Raw genomic sequence first — 19,352 nt, 5'->3', positions numbered from 1 at the left:
TGAAGTTGGATTGTCCTTATGAGATACTCTTAATATCCCAGGAGACCAGGCTTGGTACACCAGGATTAAGGAAAGGGAAAATTACTGAGGGCAGGGTTCTTTGGAGGGCGGTTTGTGTGCACATCTTGGACAAATACTGAAATGGGGAGAACAGGATCCAGGGGTTCGTGTGGCTTTAATTGAAACTGTTTGTAATCTTCATTCTCTTAAATGACACTTTTTATCTTCCTTGCGATCACATGGTGGGTTCTGCTGCGCATTGAGTTCATAAAATATACAAAAATTCAGTGTTCTTTGGAGAAAATTCATTTTGAGTGATGGGGCAGGGATGGCAATTCAGATAATAACTCTGAATGATGTAAAAATGAGCCCATTCTTCAGAATGTTCAAGCTCTGCAGAGCTCTGTGGCCACCACCAGCTCATTTCCATTTTGCATGAAAACAAATTCTCCAAAACTCAGTGAAAGACTTGCTTATTTCTGAGTAACTTTTTTTATTGATTCATTGAGGACAAAGTTTTCTGGCTCACTCAGAGCATTCCCTGCGAGCGGGGGAATGTGTTTGCTCACAATTATCCCTTGGTGCTGGTGGTTTCATAACCAGAGTTTGTTAGAAATGAAAACTAAATTGAATTAGGCTGGTTACCCTTGGGGGAGCACTCAGGAGAGGAGAAATGTTCTTTCTGAGGGGCAGTTCTGCTTTTCTCCCGGCTGGAGGAGCAGCCCCTGCCCAGTCCCTCTCCAGGGACGCTCCCGACCCTTGGTTGCCCCCATTTTTCTGTGGATTTTCTCTTTGCATTCTGTTGGCCTCCTCTTTTTGACCTCAGTTTTTTCTTCTTCCGCTGCCAAACAGCTCCATCAGCTGACCTGGCCCTGCTGCAGTGCTGGAATTTCCTCCTGCCAGGGCTGGCTGTCCCTGTGCTGTCCCTCTGGCCGGGGCGGATGGACTCTCCTTCCCTCATCCCTGCCCATCTCCTCCTCAGGGATATTGATCCAGCCTGAGCAGCAGGATCCCAATTTCCCCCCCAACTGTTCCATGGACTAATCCTTAATGCTGGGGCTTTGCTGTGCTTTCAGTGAGTCTGGTTCCATTTTCCCTCATGGGGAGTGTGGGAAGCAGGAACGCCTTGAGTCGTGAGGAGCCTCCTCCTTAGGGGCAGTTAAAATTCTGTCCTCATTTCCTTTTAAAGTGCTCCAACATTCCTGCAAAAGGCCCTTCCCCAGGGCAGGGGTCTCCCCACCAGCTCCTCAGCTGCAGCAGGAATCTGGAATCCAGGCGGAAGAGGGGACAAGGGAGCTTGGCCAGGCCTGGATGGCAGGAGAGGGAAGGGAAGGGGAATTGGAGATGAGGAGTTGGAACGGGAAGAGCAGCAAGAACAGCCAGGGTTGAAGATGATGAAGATCAAGTGCCTAAGATTAGAGCTCTAGGAGTTCTCTCTCTGCAGCATGTGGTGGAATTTTACTCAACTTGCAGCCTTGGCATTTGCCTTTCTATTTTTTTGTAATATATGCTCATCTATTTACCAAATTCTAGGGGAAAAAAAAGGAACTGGGAGTTATATGGATTCAGTGTGCGTAACAAAAATGTGATACCACATATTCCCTGTGAATATTTTCAGGATAAAAAGGCAGAGAGAAATCAGATAAATGCATCAAAAGGAGTCAGCTGTCTGCCAGAGCTTGTTTTAAATATCAAATTAGAATATAATGGTATGCACAGTTTCCATATCAAATCATGACTTTATTGGCAGGGACTGGAAGGTGACGCAACTCCGAGTCCTCCTACACCCCTGGATAATGGATGAAAGAGTGTTACATGGAATAAAAGCAATTTTGGGATCAAATGCAGGCTGAGATGGACATTCCTGTGGTTCAGACAGGGGAGTGGCTCTTCCAGGTGCTGATGGCTCCGTGCCTTGGTCACTCCAAGGTGACATCTCTGAGCCATGGGCTGGCCCTTCCTCTGCCTCTCCTGCACCTGGGAGGGGTTGGGATCAGCCTGAGGGTGTTCATTTGGGGTATCCTGGCAGCTCTGAACCCTGATCTGATGTCAGTGATTTCCCAGAAATGCAGTGATGAGTGTCAGAGTGGATGAGATATTTCATCTGTCCCATACTGTTGGTTTTCTCAGTAAAAAGGCAGTAATGGAAGCAGAACCTGTGGCAGCAGCCTGTGGAGCAGGTGTTGTTTAAATATCAATGATCTGCTTCTGGTACCATCACAGTTCCAAGCACAGGTGGAGCTCGGGGCTTTACCTGGGCCTGTAAACAAACAACCAAGGAAAGCAAAAGTGATCCCAGCGGGATGTGCCTCTCACCAGGAATGTGGGGCCACCCTCCCACTGCTCTGGGTGATGTCCCCTCGTGGGAAATCCGTGGTGACTGACACAGTGAGGGCCACTGAGAACCACCCGTGGGGTTTTGTGTCCCAGCAGATAAAGATGAGCAGGTTGGGTGGTGATTCCTGAGTGTGATGAGACAATTCCCATGGCAGAGGCAATTTCTGAGGGGTTCCCAGCACAAAGCCCTGCTTTAGGTGCAGTTCAAGGCTGTGGCTCCTTTGGACAGGGGGAGCAAAGACAAAGAAAATGGGAATACTCCTTTCCAGGCGGAAGATATATTGCTGTAATATTTCTGGCGCTTTGGTCTCCATTCCCTGCTGGCAGTCCCAGCTCTCCAGTAGCTGTGGGCTGTCTGTCAGAGCTGCTCTCCCTCACGCACAGAGTATTTGTTAACTCCAACCATTGGAGGCAAAAAGGGAGGTACTGCACTGGAGAAGGGTTTTACAGATAACTGCCTGAGGCACCAGACATTTTGGAATCAAAATCTGGAAAGCAGAGTCATTATTTCTGTTGTTTTAGTGCCTGCTTTTATTTTCTTTCTTATTGACAAATGTTCCTTAGCCCATCTTGCTGTGGGTGGTTTTCTTCGCATTTGCACTTTACAGAGCTGTTAAAAAAGGAAAGAAGAAAGAAAAAGACTTTATTTAACCATCTTGGCAGTGTGTCCTCCTTCGTGCTCCCTCACCCTTTGCTGTCTCTTTTTTGACTTCTGATCCATGGACAGAGATTCTGGAATCTGCTGCTTTCCTTGTGAGATGGGAGTGGGAAGTGTCTGGGACAAATGGGGGTAGAAGGGAAATTTCTCTTCAGCTCCCTCTGGCAAAGTGTCAAACAAATCCCAGTGTTCGCCTTGCTGAAGAAGCCACCTCGAGGTGTACAAACAGCCCCCCTGGAGGAATGTTTCAGCACTGGAAGAGGCTCCACAGGCCAGGCATGCACTCACCACCCCTGGGAGAGTCCAAAAAATGAGTGGAGATGTGAGACTCCATGATATGGGGTAGTAGGGTCAAAGGCTGGACTTGATGATCTTGGAAGTTCTTTTCCAACCTTAATGAATCCATGATCCATCCCTGTGGGGGTGTGATTTTAGTGACATGCCAGGGCTCGGGTCAGGGCCCTGGAGGCTGTTACAGCAAAGCACTCGGCTTGTGCTGCTCAGGGGTTGGGTTTAGGGTGTAGAGAACATGGAGCAAGTGAATAAAGTGCTGTAAAAATAGGGAGAGAAATAGAGAGGAGATGACAGAGCTGGGACTGCACAAGTCGTTTGTCCCAATGACCTCGGGAGGTCTCAGGTGCCTGGAAGGAATTCATGGTTATTCATGGGCATAATGGTAAAGGGAAAAAAAAGCAAAAGGATGGGATGTGAGGCTCAGAGGAGTAGGAAATGTTTCCTTCCAGCAGCACAATGAGAGTAGCAGTGATAACCTGCTCCTCCCCTTCCAGCAGCTCGGAGCTGTGATCCCTTTGTGAGCCCCACAAATCAAAAGGACAATCTGTGTGAGTTCAGGAGAGGCTTTGTGCGCTCCTGATGGGGACAGTGACAGAGAACACTCCTGGGACCGGCTCTCCTCGGCTGAAGAGTCTCTGAGCAAGTCCTGACGAAGGAGAGCTTTTCAGGGAGAGGGAACATTTTTCATCAGTTCTCCTCGAAATGCACGGCCGAGTTTTTGGTTAGACAGCCCTCTTAAGGCATCTCGCACTGTTGCAGGGCTGCCGGCGGCTCCAGCCCTGCCGCGGAGCGCAGAAATCGAGCCCTGCAGAGAGCAGCAGCACTCCGGGTGGCTTTTTGCCGCTGCTCCACGAAGTCAAGGGCTGAGGGCGCTGAGCCATTCCCTGCTGACCTCCCTCTCCTTTGGGAATGGCACTGGGATGCGGGGGTTCAGCTGCTGTCGTGAGGGACACGGGGAGCAGCCCCCACTCCTGTGAGGAGGGGTTCAGGTCTCTGATTGTCAGAGAAATTGGGGAGGCAGCAGCGGGAGCTGCTCGGGGGTGCAGCAAGAGAGGGGCTTGTTCAGCCTGAGCAGGGGAAGTACATCAGGGAAGGAGGTTTTGTGCACAAACCTCTTGGGAGCATCGGTGCTCTGCTCTTAAAAGGACAAAATTTCGCTCGTTATTTCATGTATTAATTTATTCTTTATTTGCATTTCATTCTTTATTGGCAGGACTGACAGACACTTGATACATCTGAATTGCACGTGTTTGTCTTCTCAGTAAACCCTTAAACCCAGGGTTTAATCTATTGCAGAGGTATTGTGGATTTTAAAAGCTGAATACACTGACTTTCACCCCCCCCCCCTCCGCTTTATAACAATATGAAAATGTAATCTGATGACAGAAACACCTCCAGGTCCTCAAGTCATCCCTTTCACTTGGTAACATTCAGATCAATCTATGTACCAACATTATTAATTGCAGCATTTTATTTGCATTTTTAAACCTGTTTGATTAACCTGCCCTTGCACTGCGGAGCTCAGCGTCTAGACTGACAGATCTGCACAGGAAAATTAAGGATATAAACTTGTTTACCGAGATTAGGTGGAATCTTTGCAGTTCTCTCCGCAGCCTCCCCAAATGAGCTCGAGCCCTGTGAAGACAGGGAAGATCTTTATCGGATTTCTCAGGCAGCGGAGGTCAGGCAGCGGAGGTCTGGCAGCCCTGACTCTGAACTCGCCTTAAATTTCCCCCCTTCCCTGTCAGTGGCCATAAGTGACCCCGCGTTTGCCGGGAGGTGTCCGGCACAGGATGGACCGAGGCTGCGGGGCTGGAGCGGCTCCGGCCGGGGCACCGCGCTGGAGGGGGCTCAGCGACAGCGGCTCCGCGACCCCCGCCCGAGCCGCGGCCCCTTCCCGTCACTGCACGGCCGCCGGCCGAAAAAGGCCGATAAACCCGGCTGCAAACACGTCCCGGGGCGCTTCCCCCTCGGGCTCCAGCGCTCGCTGTGTCCGCCCGGCTCGGGCTCATCCCGGCGGCTCAGGGCGGGGCACGGGCTTGGGGCAGAGGCTGCAGCTCCGGTGCTCTCCTGGGCTCTGCTCTGAGCCCGTCACGTCACAGGGACCGGCCTGACTTCACTGGCAGAGGCAGGGAAGAAGTTTTAATTGCTGCGTTACAATAAACTGGGCGTGACACGTAAATATTGCAAGTGGCGCAAGTTCCCAAAATCACAGCAGCGAATTTCTCTGCTTGTTTCCATCCTGGGCGAGGATGAACAGTTTTTTTCCAATTGGATTGCTACTGTAATAGAAATATTATACTGACAGCCAAGCTTGCTCTCCCACCTAATGCATTTTCAACTTTTTAATGCTGATTTCGGGAAATGTGGCTCCTGCAATTTGCATCCAGCTCTCAGGAAGTGATGCGTTATGAGAACATCTCATGTACCTGCAGAAATCACTTCCACCGATAGCTTTACAGATAGAAGTGCTTTTATTTTAAAAGATGGCTGTGGGAATGGTGGGTTTCTGCTTTAGCCTGTGAATTAAGGACACTGGGAAGCTCAAACACTTCTGCTGGGAAACGGGAAAGGTCCAGGTGCAGCCTGAGGATCCCAGGGCAGTGAGGAGCTCCCCAGCCTTGCCTTCCTCGTCTGCAGGAATACCACAATTTGCTACCAGAGAGTGAAGTCAGAGCACTGTAAAATCGCCTGCAGTGGGAATTTCATATTGGCACTGGAATGCCCCAAACACCCAGGCACTGTGGATTTGCATTAAAAGAGTTTTTACAGCCAGAGCTGGGGCTTTGGGGGACTGGGCCTTCCAAAGGACTGAAGAGTTTATTAAATTCTGTTTCCATTTGTGCGCAGCCGCATGGTCTGAGAAGCAGATTGGTTGTGAAATTTTCATCAATTGGTCATTAGTGGGTCATCAATTCATAGCTGTGGCTGAGTCTTTCACAAACACAAGAAGTGAGGCTGAAGCAGAGCCAGGGTAGGACTGGCCTGGGGTTCCCAGTCCTGGGGGATGCCCCCAAATCCACAGTTTGGGTTCATTATCGGGGACAGATCTATCAGATGCCTCTGCTGGGGCTGAGCTGTTGCTTCCTATTCTTGCCTGAATAGAAAAGATAAAGTTTTCAGAGCTGTCAGTCTGGGCTCTACAAGAAGCAGTAAAAATAAACTTTAGAAGTAAATCTCAAGCAATTGGAAGAGATGGTGCTTTGATACAGTTTCCTCAAGCCAACTTGCAGCCTAAGCAAAATTATACACAGCCTTTGCCAAGCTCAAGGTTTCCAGAATGCTTTGATTTCCCCCTCCTTTTCCCTGCACTGTTTGGCACTTTCAGGGTGCAGCCCCAGCAGGCGTCACAGACATAACAGGGGTGTAGGAACAGGGATTTTAATGGCAACATGACAGAGACATCACCAGGGATCCAGGGAAGAGGGAAGGGGGCTGGGATGGGGGGAGATAACCCAGAGCTGCAGGAGGCTGAAGGCTGGAGAGGTGTTTTGCCACAAGTTTTATTCATCAGTGGCATTGCTGAGTCAGAGAAGAAGGATCTACATTAAAAGAGCTGCTTTTGGATCACATCCTAATGCAGACATTTCCTACTGGATTTTTTTTACTGAAGCTCCAGCAACCCCCCCAGTCAATTCACAGCAGTTCACAGAGGGAACACAATGAGGAAATGATTCCAGCTGGGAATCTTTGCAGAGTTTTCATGGAGGGCTCTCAGTGCCCACCTGGGATTTCCCCTGTGATAAAAATAAACAAGCTCGGGCCTGACTTCCCAGGCTGGGTTGGGATGCAGAGCTCACATCCAGCTGCCTGGAGCTCATGACTTCTTCCTGGGTTTTTATTTTCACTCTTCAGGGCCTTCAGAGGTTGGGAGAGGGCAGAGCCTCTTCCAGAGTTCTCACGCCCTGTCCTGAGCGGGGCTCTGTGGGTGCTGTGGGGTCACCTCAGAGCATCCCGGCCCTCGCACAGCCTTCCCTGGCCCCTTCTCACTCACCACGTTTGTAGTGCTGGGATCTGGGGCACCTGTTGGAAAAGTTGATCCCACTTCCCCACCCGAGGAAGTGACAGAGCCAGGTTACTCCTCCTTGGCCAGAAGCAAAATCTCTCAGCTGCTGTTCCCTGACTCGCCCGGCAGGGAGGAGTTCTGGTTTTTAAGGAAGGCTTGGAGAAATCATTGCAGGGCAGGACCAGCACTCGGGTCCTTTAATCTGATAGAATTCTGCACTGGGTGACACAAGGGTTGACTCTGTGCTGTACAGGAGATGACAAATGGAGCGTCGGGGCTGGGAATAAGTCCCCAGCAACGGGAAGCCCTCTTTGGTTCTGCTGTCTCGCTGTGTTACAAGGAACACTCGCCCTGCCTGCAGTTTTTTATTTTTTTTTGCTCACAGATTGGCCTGGTGCTCTCACTGGAAAGGAAACAGGAAAAAAGTTGTACCTCTGGTCTTCCTCTTTGGTTACAATTAATCTGATCTGTGTTCAGCAAGAGCCATTTCCGCTTGTACACACAATGCAGCAGCCTTGCAACTACAGTTCCTTCTACATAAATCAATCTCTGTTTAATTTTAGCCTGTACTGAATTTGACCAAACCCTCAGGAATTGGTTATAAAAGCTCAACAAGTGCAGCTTTTTATTTGGATCAATTCTGAGGGCTGTAGGCAGCTACTCTGTAATGTAATCACTGCTCATGGAAAGTGGAAATGGAATTCTTTATTGTTTATAATGCAAATCAGACAACAAACTCGGAGTCATCTCTGCTGCCTGCATTGTTCCCAGTTCTGGAAACTTCACTTGCAAGTTAAAAGTAGGAAAGTTTTCAGTACTGCAAGAAAGACTCTTATTTTAAAATATTCATTTTTAAATTATTTATCATTTGGCATCCATATGGCTGTGGTGTAACGGGGCTACATTATCTATGGACAGCTAATAACTTTAATTGGGCTTTAACGAGGAAAATGCTTTTTCTGTGTGTGCAGCCACGTGATCCTGCGCTGGTCCTCAGCCACTGAATGAAAATGAGGGGCTTCAAAACTCAGCCAGTTTGGATATTCCAAAGCTCACTGCAGGCAGGAGATCTCCAGTGCTGGGGGTGAATGTCCCTCACCCCAGAGCTTGCTGTGATTGTCATAAATCCCCTGGAGCAGACACTGGGAGAGGTGGGAGAGGCCCTGGGCTGTTGGAAAGCCAAGAAACCTCGATTTTATCAAGAAACAGGGCAGGACTTGGAACGAGAGGATCTTCAAGGCCCCTTCCAGCCCAAACCATCCTGTGATCCCATGAAATTCCACAATCCCACTCTTGGCTTACAGCTTTGGAGGAGTTTTGCATTTCTTGATGAAGCTGAGGCTGGGATTTTATTTTTTTCCAAGTCTTCTCCTACCTGCTAGTGAATGAATCCCAAAAAGATTTCTGTCACTTTACAATGGGAAAGGAGACAGATTGTGCCGTTGCTTCAGCTTTCATTTTAATACCTGCCAATACCACTTTGCAAATCCTGGAGTGTAATGCTGAAAAAAAAAAAAAGGAGAAGTGTAGCTAACATGAGGTTAAAAAATGTCTTTAGTGTGTAAAATATGAAGCTGGATGACACATAGGCAGCTGCAGATGCACTAATTTGATTTCATGCCTTAGAATCAACTGTTCCCCTGCAACGAAAGGCACATTTACATCCATCTGTCAGAGTAGGTTCCTTGTCTTTCCAGAGCTCCTCCGCTCTTGTTTCACCCCAGGTTTTCATCCCGTGCTCTGCTCATGGGGGCGAGTTTGGAGCAGCTCTTTTTTTTCCCCAGATCTCCTGTGTTTTTCAGGAACTTACAACAAAAATCTATTTATTTTTTACCCCCCCCCCCGCCCTTTATTTTCTCTCTCTTCCGAGTCTCAGGGTGTTATTACCGGATTAGGAGACACAGAACACAGGACCTGAGTGTTTGAGCTTTAATCCTCGTAAGCCAGAGCCCAGCTACAAAGCTGGGTTCATGACACTGGGAATCACTGGGTTTGTAGCAGAGGGGAGCTGGGCACTGGGGAGGAGCTGGGGTGGCTCCTGGCAGCCTGGGAGGGGGTGGTGGCACAGGGGGGCATGGCCAGGGAGGGCTTGGCATGGAAACAACGAGGTGCCAGAAGAGTGATGGAGCACCCTGAGCCAGAAGGAGCTGGATCCCTGCCTGGGAAGGGCTGGATCCCTGCAGCATGGGGCCAGCAGGTGCCCTCAGGCGTCCCTGCAGGTCCCTGGGGTCCCCTGCCCCAGGCCAGGCTTTCGTGTTGCGTTTGGTTTGTCCACACCACACACTGCAACTGAAATCAGATTTAGATCTTGTCCTGTGCTGCAGGTACGAGCAGAATCGATATCTTTCATATTCTCAGCACAGCAGGAAATCCTGGAGATGGAAATTAAAGGTGTCTGACAAGCTGCCGGAGCAGCCAAAGCTGCTCTTGCTTTTCCAACTGGCTTGGAGTGAGCGACTCATGGGGTTCCTCAAAAGTTAAAACGGGGTTGTGAGTTAGTTTGGCCCATTTAAATACACTTGCCATTAAGGTGCCGTCACCCCTCAGATATTAATTTGCAGTACTTCACAGGATCTGTTGTTCTCATTGACTAAAACACGCTGTAAAACAAACCCTGGGTGGAAATATTGTAGCAGGAGAAAATCCCAGTGAGCTGCTCAGTCTGTAGTGCTGGTGGGTGAGGGATTTTTGCTGCTACGAGATACAATGAGCTCCCTGGTGCTTTTTTCTGCTTGTAGGGAAGAATCAACTCGTGGTAGTAGAAGCTGTAACAAATTCTTGGCAAAGAGAAACAAAAAGCAGAGGTCAGTGCTGAAGCTGCATGAAGCTTCTTAATTTTTGCTTCATGAATTTCTATAGTGCTAAACTGACATTAAAGTGAAAAGGGAATTGTCATTACCCCAGCTATAATTACACAAATTCCAGCTGAAAAACACCAGAAACTGCTCGGAGCTGGGCTGTGCAGCGTTTTCTTCTCTTGGCAAGGGCTTGGCTGTGCTCCTGGGAGGTTTCAAACCAGCAGCTGCCACAGAGAAAGGGACAGACAGAATGCCTGGAGTCCCAGCCTGGCTCTGTATGAGCACCCTGAACAATATTTAAATGATTTTAAAGCAGTAAGCAGGGCAGGAACTGTGAGTGTTATTTCCCTGCTGATGAGATAATGATTGGGGTCAGGCAGGGGCTCACTCGTGTTGAAGTATTCAGGTATTCAGGGGTATTGTGAGACACCCAGAATCCTGCAGCATCTTCATTTCTCTAAAACATTTGAAACCCTCAACATGCTCAGAAAACCCCTTGATTTCTGTTACTCAGGCACACGAGGGTGTGTTACTGTTCGAGGATCTGATGTGTGAGTGAAACTCCTACGCCCTGACAAGGAGGGATGTGGAAAGGACTCCCTGCCCGAGCAGGGAATTGTGGCTCTGGGAATGCTCCTCTCCGGGGGCTTCAGCTGGGGCAGAGCTGCAGAATGAGGGGTTTTGGTCACGGAGGCAGAGCCCAGCCTGGCTGGGGGCGGCTGACTCTGGGCACGGAGCCCTCCACGAGCACTTTGCTCCTGATCCTCCTGCAGCAGGAGCGGCTCTGGTTGGGTTTAGCATTGCCGGGTGAAATACAGGAGAGAGAATCTCCTCTTCTAATTCCATCTCCTCCAGCCTGGAAATTAAAACTGCTTCCTCAGAGGGACCTTTACCTTCTACATCACACAGCCTCACCCTCCCCCTCCGCCTTGCCAACACTTAATGGGCTGTAGGCAGCCAAACCACGAGGCTGTGAGCAGAGAGAAATGATAATTCATTCGGGATGGAGGCAGGAGGCAAAATGTAATCCATCATATCTGCTCTATCTCATTATGGAGGTGAGATACAAGAGAGGGCAAGCTGTTAATAAACTGGTGGATGAAGTTATTTTACCAATCTGTTACAGCAAGCGAGGACAGACAGGGGTAGAAGTGCATTATTCACACCTTTTCCTAATCCTTTTGTTCCCCGTTCTGTGGAAATGCCTTTGTAGAGCCGGGAGGGCAGCCTGGCTCAGGGAGCTGCCATGCACACCTCGCACCTCTCCAGCCCGGGGGTGAGTCCCGCTTTGGGAGCTGCAGGAGGGATGCCCAGGCTCAGGGGGCAGGGGTGGTGCTGGCTTGGCAGAGCCATTCCCTGCCACAGCCACAGCACATCTTCCCCCCGGGAATTGTGTCCCCTTCCCCCAGGAGCTCTGGCAGCTGCCCCTGCCATCCCTGCGGGCTGTGAGGGGCTGGAGGCAGCTTGGGAAGCCCATCCTGCTCCTGCTGGGGAACATTTTGGGCATTCCTGGTATCCCTGCTGTCCCAGCTCGCTGTGCACGGACACCCAGCAGCGCGGGGTACCCGAGTGCTGCTCTGCGGGGGCTGAGCACAGGCATGGAGCTGTTCCCAGTGCCCTGCTGGGTGTGCTGGGAGCAGGAGGGCTGGAGTGTCACGTCCCCCCTAAAACACTCCCACCTTTTCTTCACAGACAAATGTTTCTGTGGAGGTTTGATATGGCCAGGTCTGAAAGCTGCCTTGTAGGGGAGCTTTGGAGGCCTGTGGAAAATGCACCTCGGAGGCCCCTGGAATTACTTATTTCTCCTTTTCTTTCTCTATCCACAAAGCTGCTGCTTCCTCTTGTGCTGCTTTTCATCTTTTTCATCTCTCTGGCAGCGATGAGGCCTCATTCTGGAGCCCACTCTGGGCAGATTTGTAGCCTGGCTGTGCTAACAAGGTTTCAGTTTCAAGGCTGTCAGCTCAGCAGAGGAGCTGCACATCCTCACTGTGGTTTGTGTGCAGTGCAGGAGGGAGAGCTCAGAAGGAAAATGTTCCTGTGCATCCCAAACCTGTGTAAGAGAGTTAGTGAAAAGGAAGGGAGGTGATCAATGTGCCAAGAAGGTTTTTCTAGAAAGAAACCCTAAACCAACCCCAAGGCCCTGCATGTGCAGACATCCCTCCTTCCTTCACTGTGGTTGTTACTTGCTTGGGGTTCCCACAGAATTGGCCATGTCTGAGTGGGAAGGGACCCACAGGGATCACCCAGTCCAGACCCTGGCCCTGCCAAGACGCCCCAAAATCCCTCCTTGGGCATCCCTGGCAGCGCTGTCCAAACACCTGCAGCTCTGGCAGCCTCGGGGCCGTGCCCATTCATTCCCTGGGGAGCCTGGGCAGTGCCCAGCACCCTCTGGGGGAAGAACCTTTCCTGATCTCCACCCCAGCTGTCCCTCTCTGTCCCTCTCTGTCCCTCTCTGTCCCTGCTCTGTCCCTGCTCTGTCCAGCACCAGCAGTCACGATAAAAACAGAGGAACTGCAGAAGACAAATGAGGTTCCCGAGCTGCACAGACTCTCCCCGTTTGCACCGGGGAGGAGGAGATGGAGACATCACCTCATTAACACCTCGCTGTGATCACACGGGGCTGCAGGGCTCCAGACTCAATGTTTTCCAATTCAAAGGAGAGGAGAGCAAATTTACGGATGATGACTTGATTAAATTTAAATTACTATAAAAATATCGAGGCAAGGCTTCGGTGGTGACAGGAAAATCTCCTTCAGCTTTTCCTTCCCGTTACCCAGGGTTTCACTGAGGCCCATGAGGAGAGAAGAGCCTGCAGTTTTCCCCCTTCATACTTGAATTTGTTTTTACACGATTTTTATTTCAATTTCTAAACGTTAATTTTTTTTTTTTTTTAATGTGCAGCAATGAAAAATAGCTTTGAAAATAGCCAGGAAGGGACTTTCTAGGAAGCTTTTATGTTGTCAGCCCCTGCACTCGAAATGTCTTAACCCTGAGGTTCAAGTCAACAAAAATCCAGAACCGATGGAAATGTTGGCAAACACACCAAATAATGAGTTCTGCGCTGCTGTTCCTCTCATCTTGAGTGAGCCAGAAATGGCCCAGGGCTGTGGAGAAGGGAGGAGATTGTTGGTGCTTCAGGGTCTTTCACTCCCTGTAAACAGCTCCAAGTGTTATCAGAAATCCCAGTCTCAGTTTCATCCTGGAACAGAGATAATGGCCACATCCCAAAAGATGCTTTTACAGAAGGCACTAATTATCCCTCCTTTGTCAGAGCCTCACCAGGGTTTGCTGACTGATAGCCTCTCCTCTCCTTGGAAATCTTCTGTTCCAGAACAGGACTCCAGTTCTTGAAAGCCAGTTTGAGGAGATGTCGGTGCCACGCTGAGCTAAATCCTGAATAAAGGATTTCATTTCCCAGAGCTGCTGCCTGGCACCTTCCAGAAGCTCCCCTGGGAAGGCAGAGCAGGGCTGGGCTGGGCTGGGCTGGGGAGATCTGCCAGGGGCTGTGGGGGCTGAGCTGGACCCAGGGCAGGGCAGGGAGGGGAGCTGGAGCTGGACCAGGCACTGCTGGCAAAGCTGCCAATGCCAGGAATGGAGGAATTGTAAAAAAGTGGGAAAAGACCTTTGAGGTCATCCAGTCCAACCATTCCCAGCACTGCCAAGGCCACCACTGACCCATGTCCCCAAGTGCCACATCCACAGGGCTTAAATCCCTCCAGCAATGGGGACTCCAGCACTGCCCTTTGCCTTTGGCAAAGAAACTTTTCCTAAAATCAAAAGAAAACTCCCCTGGTGCAACTTGAGGCTGTCAGTGCTCCCCAGAGGGTTTTTTCAGCTGTTTGGGCTTGGCTGCTGTTGCTCGTGGCCTTGCTCAGGTCCTGCTACAGCGCTCTGGGTTCCTGGTGGGTGTCCTGGTTCCCCTGAGTCTCCCAGGTTTGGGGGTGTCCTTTGGGAACCCCCTGTGCCCGCCAAGTGCCCCTGGCAGCTCAGCAGGAGCAGGGCTGCTGGTGTGTGCCAGGCAGGCTCTGCTGCCTCCTCGCAGCCCATCCATCTCCCCAGCAGTGCAGCGATCCCACTCCAATTCCAGGTTCCTGGTGACAGGACGGAGGCATATGGCGCCGAAAAATTATGATAAATGCATATTATCATCCCCTGAGCCATCCATCAATAAGCACTTTCCTGAATAAGCTGGGGGAAGCAGTTAAAGTGTGCTCCAAATCTGCGGGGTCTGTGGTCCTGGAGGGCTGCACTGCACATTTTGCCACGGACAGGCATTAATGAAGGTAATTGAAGATGTTATTAGGAGAATGTGTTTGTTATCAGAGTTTGCTTATGGCATTATTACTCATAGCCACACTTCATTAATATCTATTTTTCATGGCTTTGCTCTGTCGTTCATTGCTCGCCTGACCTTGTGTCACTGGAGGAAATGTCAGAGATGAAGAATCTGTACTTAGAGCTGTGCCACCCTCGCTGCGGGGGCCCTCAGTCTCCAGGAAAAGCCCATTTCCTGAGCTCTTAGAGCTCAGCCATATAAGTCACAGACAAACATCTCCAGGTCGGGAGCTGGGCATGCAAATGCTCCCTTGGTGTTTGTGCTAATGAATAAGTTATTGCCCCACTTGTAAAACCTTCCCACAAATAAACACGGAAATATCAGCTGATGGAGAAGCACATGGCTCTGTTTGCCTCTGGAATGCAAAAGTGACTCCAGATTTGCTGGTACACATCTCACAAGGAAATGTTTTATTGCATTGTTATTGGAGATGTTTAATGATCATCTTTTGTTAGGATCACTGTCAGGTTCCTGCACACAATCACATTTACTGGAGCTTTGGTTTTGATGGCCGCGGCTGAGTCAGAGATTTTCAAATTATAGCAGTCAGAAATAGAAGAATTAGCTTGAAAATGCTGATTATAATGGACTTTGACACCCAAAAAGTTGTGGAAAAGCCCTTTCCAGAAAAAAAGCAGGCTGCAATCTATGTGAGAATTGCAATGAAGTGAATCCATGGAGCATAAAACACTTGGGAAACAAAAACCTTATACTGGGTGCCATCCCTGCCCATGGAACCAGAGGATCTTGAAGGCCCCTTCCAAGTCAAACCACTCTGAGATTCTGGGATGATGATCTTGGATTTGGAGAACTGCAATTCAAGATTTCACTGTTGTACTAATTGCCAGCTCAGTATAATCAAGGGACAGAGTTTCCTAAGGAACCAAAGCAATTAAAACCCAAAGGGACCATCCCACAAAGAAAAGGAGCTGGGCTTTGCCACCCTGAGCCAGTTCATGCCCTGGGGCCAGCTGGGTGTGGGCAGGGGGCACAGGGGTGGCTGCAGTGCTAACTGAGAGAAGCCCCACGTCGTTATCAGGATGATTCTTTGGCAGGAACATCCTAATTCTTAGAATATCGACAGTTTGGTTAATATGTTAATGATCTTAATTTCCATATTGAGTTTTGTCACTTTAATTTGTTCAACATGCCAGCACAGAGTATTGGCACTGGGAAATCCATAGCAGGAGTCACAGGCAGAGATTCCAGACTAATGATGACACATTGCTTGAAATTGTCTTTTTGGGGTCTGGCTCAGGCTGCCCCACTCTGCCACTCACTTTTCTGGTTCTCTGCTGCACCCGGTTCTGTGCTGCTGGATTTTGAATATCCACGTGTGTTGCTCAGTTATCCTAATTTCCTTTACATCTGTGTTTCCTCATGTATAAATTGTCCAACATTCTGTTTGTTCAGTACCAGGTGCTGGCTAGAAATGATGCTCTGGGAGTTCAAGAGAGGGATGACCCTACAAAATTTAACGGTGTGTCCTAGAGAGGTTGAACTGCATTATTGGCAAATCCGTGTTTTGGGTGAATGTCAGTAAAAAATGATCAATATTAGTTAAGGATCTTTATGTAAGTACCTGAAAGTCTCTGTTTTCACATTTAAACACATTTATGGTTATTATCCTCAGCTGAGACTGTAAATTCGAGTGCCTTCTCCATCATCCTGGGTAACCACTGACACAATCCCTTCTCCAGAGCTGCAGCTCTTCCAGGGAATCTCACTTTGCAGGGTTTGGCAGCTCTGGGGGCCCCCACCTGAAAATCTGCCTAATTCAGGCTAAAAGCTCCCACGTCTGGACACCCCAGTTCCACTTCCAAGGTATTCCCTGCTCCAGTTCTTTGCTGCCTCATAATTTTCCTCAGGACTGGAACAGTTCCCAATTTCTGCAGTAACTCCAAAGGGGAACCTTTTCCCTGTAAACTCCCAAATGCTTTTCCTCAGGTGCAGATGTTTCCCTCCCAGAGACACATCCCTGTGTGCCCTCCCTGCTGCCGTGGATGCAGGGACACAGCTCCATCCCTTCCTGCCCTGTGTTTGGGAGAGCAAATCCCAGGAGCATCCCTGGAGCAGGGAGGCTGAGTCCTCATTAATGCACTGCAATATCAACTCCATTAACATCGAGTTCTCACTCAGCCCTGGGTGTTACTTAGGGGTATTAATCAGCTGCTGCTTTATTTTAATGTGCTAATTTGGGATTAATGAACAGCAAGGTTTGATTTACAGAGAGATCTTTGGTTTGTGCCTTCCATTGTAGCTTCCCTTCCCTTTCCTTTTGCCCGATTCCAGCTCCTGGCTGGGCGGGATGAGTTACTTCAAAATATTCCTTATTTTGCTCAGCACAGTCTGGAATTTCAGTCTAGGGCTGAGTCATGCCTGGTGAAGGGCTGCATTAGGATTGTTTTCCAGTGGGAAAATGTTTGTCCTTTGCATGGAAGGCTTTCTTTTCTGTAGTTTTGATTCTTTTTTTTAAAGGATTTATTTTAGTCTTAATAGAATTTTGCCGTGCACAAACAGCACCCGCAGACCTGTCTCTTCCCACACCCCATCCTGATCAATCCCTCAGCTCCTCCTGTCTGGTTTGAGAGGAGACTGTGCCCATCTGGATGGAGGCAAAGGCTTTTCTGAGGGTTTTTTTCTTATTTTAATTAGAAGTGATTTCATTTCTTCATCATTCATCTGATGATTGGCTGTACCTGCCCTTTCTTAGAGTTTTTTCTCTTCATTAGTGTTTATGCTTTGTATAACTAAGAAAATAATTAACCGTGCTGGGTTTTATTTGCAGCACTTTGCCAAGATGTTGGTGGGTGTCTGCACTAGATCATAATTTGATGGTGTCTCTGCAGCCATGCAGAAGCAGAAGAAAAATGCCATATAAACAACGGCTCAGACAGAGTTTGAATGATCCAGTAATTTTGATTTATACTTTGCATTCCGTGGAACTGTATTAGCAGTTAAAGTCGATGGGTAAACGATTCCCAGCACAAACGGAGTCAGAAACACAAAAGAAACTCCCCGGGTGAGATTTAGTGCCGGGCACTTTGTTCAGAGCCAGGCTCTGGGTGTAAATCACAGCCCTGGTTTCACTCCTAACCACCAACGCCCAGCCCACAGTGATCTGTCCTCGGTGTCTGCAGGAGCTGCTCACGTGCAGCTCAGTTCCCATCTCCTTTCCAAAGGCAGGGAAAGCTCATCCCACACCCGGAGTGACGGCAGGACCTGGCACCTCCTCGGCACAGACCCGGGGCCACCTCCTCGCTGTGCATCACACCAGGGGCACCTCCCTGTTCTTCAAAGCAGAATCAATTTAATTCGAGCTAAAAGTCCCCATGCCAGGAGGTCTCTTGGACAGGAACAATTCTCTTGTACACTGCTCCATCCTGTGACTCTGCTCTGGGGAGAGCAGGAAATTGTGTCCCAGCCAAAATCCCAGTAGATAAGGAAAATGCTCAAGGGATCTGAGCTACAGTGCTTATAAGGTACTGGAGCATCTCCGAGAGTGTCATTTATTGATGTCTTGCAAGGGAAATGTTGATTCCTTTTTGTAAATTGCATTTTTCATCAAAACTCACTGAGACTGAAAAATCACTTGTGACTGACAGGCTCTGTGTGCTCCAGTTTGACGTGAATGTTTTGGCTGGTGGAGCCGGAGAATAGCCTGGGAATAATTACCCAGCCTAACACGTTCCCTGGGTGACAGACAACATCTTCATTTCACAGGCCAAGTTGTTTTAAAAGACTTTTCCTCCTGACTCTTGTCTCCCTCTTCCCCTAATGGGAATATTTCCCACCTCTCATTTCTCTTCTTGAGCCCTGGGCACACCTTTGGCAGGACAGGAATGGTTTGAAGCAGCCAGGGGGACTCCAGCTCCAGCCTCGTGTGTGTGTGTGTGTGTGTGTGTGTGAGTTCAGAGCTAAAGCTTCACTCCGTCTCCTGAAATTCCAGAGGACAGGGCTGCTGCAAGCAGCTGCCACATCCCACATCCCTCTGCAGCCCAGGGTGACCTGCTGGGGAAGGAGGGAGCTCGACAGCCGTGCCACATCCTCTAATTCCCTCCGTGGGACTGTCACTGCCACTAACAGCGGAGTGTCTGCGGTGACAGTGACGCTCTGGGATGCTCCCAGCCCCTGCTGGCTTCTTTTTCATGCCTGAAAACCACCTCAGGTCTGGAAAAAATCTCTTTCCTCGCTGAGGTAGAACCCTTAGGGACAGGGGATATCCCTGGCTCTGCCCTGGAAAAATCCCCTTCCCCACAGGAGCAGAGCCCTGAGGGGCCGGGGACATCCCTGGCTCTGCACAAGCCCTGCACCAGGGTTATTCCTGTCCCTGCTCCAGCTGGCACAGGGCAGATCTGGAGCTGCTTTTGGAGTGGCCCTGGGGGAATGGCAGTAAAAGCAGCTTTATCCGTGCAGGGTCTGGCCCTGGGAGCCTCCTGCCCTCCTGGTTGGGATGTGTGATGACCAAAAGTTTGAAAGGCATCACAGAGCTCGTTCATTGCAGGGGAAGGGTGGCAAGGGGGCATGGAAGGGAATGAAGACCAAAACATCCTACTTTAATATGCAGATGGCAGAGTTAAGCCACGAGATTTGTGTAGCAAAAGAGAATAATGTCCAACATTAAGGGAGTTATTTCTCAGCCTGATTAATCTCCCCATGAAATCAAATGGGTTGGAAGGGATGTGCTCTAATGACTTGCTGGGCCTTGTTTTGCACAGTTCTATAGAAATTGCAGACGTGGAAAAATTATAAAGTCAAAGAAAATTTTTGGCCATTTTCTTAGGTGGAAGGTTGGGTTACATGTGTCCTGCCTCATGGCAGCCTTGGAAATACAATGGTTTGATGGCAGTTGGCTGCTAAGATTGGTGGGGGAGAGAATACATTTTAAACCTGAGAAATCTGTGTGAGGGCACCAGTGAAAGA

General features: G+C 49.4%; 1 long non-coding RNA gene across 1 annotated transcript; it reads right to left on the bottom strand.

Moving 5' to 3' along the window:
- Positions 1–1,742: 1,742 nt before the first annotated feature.
- LOC116455534 lies at positions 1,743–7,392 on the bottom strand. Its single transcript, XR_004244418.1, has 3 exons — positions 7,284–7,392; positions 4,867–4,924; positions 1,743–2,947 (listed from the first exon to the last, which is right to left on the bottom strand). It is a non-coding gene; the product is annotated as an uncharacterized LOC116455534 (long non-coding RNA).
- Between the last annotated feature and the right edge of the window lie 11,960 nt (positions 7,393–19,352).

The sequence above is a fragment of the Corvus moneduloides genome, chromosome 24 (assembly GCF_009650955.1).
Source record: "Corvus moneduloides isolate bCorMon1 chromosome 24, bCorMon1.pri, whole genome shotgun sequence".
NCBI lineage: Eukaryota > Metazoa > Chordata > Aves > Passeriformes > Corvidae > Corvus > Corvus moneduloides.
This window is presented reverse-complemented; position numbering and strand designations above follow the sequence as displayed.